General features: G+C 34.4%; 2 protein-coding genes across 4 annotated transcripts in view; one reads left to right on the top strand and one right to left on the bottom strand.

The window, feature by feature from the left end:
* LOC307229847 (uncharacterized protein) overlaps positions 1-53 on the bottom strand; it is a 7,315-nt gene extending 7,262 nt beyond the window's left edge. For both annotated transcript variants that reach the window (XM_079999943.1, XM_079999945.1), the window contains exon 1: positions 1-53. This exon is cut by the window's left edge and continues 88 nt beyond it. The gene's annotated coding sequence lies outside the window, so the exon portion shown is untranslated.
* Positions 54-120: 67 nt separating this feature from the next.
* Positions 121-2,500, top strand: part of tmem176 (transmembrane protein 176) — a 7,122-nt gene continuing 4,742 nt past the window's right edge. The window contains exon 1 of one of the 2 annotated variants that reach the window (XM_079999942.1): positions 121-324. The gene's annotated coding sequence lies outside the window, so the exon portion shown is untranslated. The remainder of the gene's footprint in view (positions 325-2,500) is intronic. The other variant, XM_079999941.1, reaches the window with a different exon arrangement.

The raw sequence follows: 2,500 nt of genomic DNA, 5'->3' as shown, positions 1-2,500 counted from the left end.
AGAGGATGAAGAGGATGAAGAGGATGAAGAGGATGAAGACCCTCTAACACTGCGCGCAAACAGCTGCTGCGACCCCTCCCCCTCCACGCACACCCACTCCTCCTCTTTCTGAAACACGCAGCAGCAGGAGCAGCAGGAGCAGCAGGAGCAGCAGGAGCAGCAGGAGCAGCAGGAGCAGCAGGAGCAGCAGGAGCAGCAGGAGCAGCAGGAGCAGCAGGAGCAGCAGGAGCAGCAGGAGCAGCAGGAGCAGCAGTGAGCTTCGCTCTGCGGGGAGGGACGCTCTGGTTGCGCGCAGTGAGGGGGTCTCCGCGGGGGGCGGCAGAGGTAAGGGCCCCGTTGGTTTCTGCGCGGACTGTGTGTGTCGGGCCACCCGTTCGGGGACTTTGATCCCGGGGGAGTCAAATACACGCTTCGGACACGCCCGTGTCCCTGTGGACAGGGCCGGTCCTGGGCTTTCTGGAGCCCCGGGCGGGGATCAGAGAGGGCCGCGCCCCTGTCCGCACACGATTCATTTTAGACAGAAAAGTGTTAAAAAAAACACACACACAGCGGTACATAATGTCAGAATGAAAAACAATTTAAAACATTGTTAGTGTGTAAGATAGTTTTATATGTGTTATTTGCTCCAGATTTAGCCCAAACCCTGAACTTCGCATTTTCTGCGTATTTTTCAAAACAACACCCCACAAAAATGCACAATGTCACTTCCCGGCGTGCATGGATTTAAGAGAGGTGTTGTGGACGCCAGGGGAAAGTTCCTGTTTGTCTACTGTGGTTTTGCAATGTTTGATTGGCGGAGGTGCTCACCGCGGGGGGTCATTGGCCCCGGGGGGGAAGGAGGACGAGGAGAGAGGGGAGGTCGGGCGGAGACGAGGTGGGCCGGTGAGGTGACCACCTCGGGGGACCCCTCCACCTCCGCCACGCTGCAACGTGTTGGATCAAAACGTTGAATCCGAATATTGAATGAAAATATGAATCCTGAATACAAACATAGATCCCACATCTTCAAGTTAAATCCCAATCTACACCCGTCAGCCACAACATTAAAACAGTGAACAACAATGATCATTTGGTTCCAAAGGCACCTGTCAAGGGGTGGGATACATTATTATTATATATATACTGTTATATATTATTATATATATACTGTTCAAGTTCAAGTTCAAGTTTAAGAGATTATTTGTCACATACATATACATACGGTCGTACATATATGCAGTGAAATGTCATGACACCTGGTGATTACGCACAATAAGCTCTATAAGCTCTAAAAATACTAAAACATACCAAAATGTGCGTAATCGACACAAGGTGCTCACGCAGGCAGCCGCAAGGGGAGGCGCCACAATCGTGATTCTGGGTTCCATAATTATATAATAGAATTAATTAACTGTGTTGTATTAAATATACATTTAAATCCTCCTAAATGGAACTCACCTGAACTTACGTACCTCCAGCACTTACCTCACAGAGTAGAAGTCCTGGCTATTATATCTGCTGTTACAATACAAGAACCCTGTACTAATTCTCATGAATGCATCTTCATACTGTTATATATTATTATATATATTATTATATATATACTGTTATATATTATTATATATATACTGTTATATATTATTATATATATACTGTTATATATTATTATTATATATATACTGTTATATATTATTATTATATATATACTGTATCACCGGGTGTCATGACATTTCACTGCATATATGTATGACTGTATGTATATGTATGTGACAAATAATCTCTTGAACTTGAACTTGAACTTGAACTTATATATTATTATTATATATATACTGTTATATAATATTATTATATATATACTGTTATATATTATTATTATTATATATATACTGTTATATATTATTATTATATATATATACTGTTATATAATATTATTATATATATACTGTTATATATTATTATTATATATATACTGTTATATAATATTATTATATATATACTGTTATATATTATTATTATATATATACTGTTATATATTATTATTATATATATATACTGTTATATAATATTATTATATATATACTGTTATATATTATTATTATATATATACTGTTATATAATATTATTATATATATACTGTTATATATTATTATTATATATATACTGTTATATATTATTATTATATATATATACTGTTATATAATATTATTATATATATACTGTTATATATTATTATTATATATATACTGTTATATAATATTATTATATATATACTGTTATATATTATTATTATATATATATACTGTTATATAATATTATTATATATACTGTTATATATTATTATTATATATATACTGTTATATAATATTATTATATATATACTGTTATATATTATTATTATATATATACTGTTATATAATATTATTACATATACTGTTATATATTATTATTATATATATATACTGTTATATAATATTATTATATATATACTGTTATATCATATTATTATATATATACTGTTATA

The sequence above is a fragment of the Zeus faber genome (assembly GCF_960531495.2).
Source record: "Zeus faber genome assembly, chromosome: 4".
Classification (NCBI taxonomy): domain Eukaryota; kingdom Metazoa; phylum Chordata; class Actinopteri; order Zeiformes; family Zeidae; genus Zeus; species Zeus faber.
The sequence above is the reverse complement of the archived record's forward strand: the minus strand, read 5'-3'. Positions and strand labels throughout refer to the sequence as shown.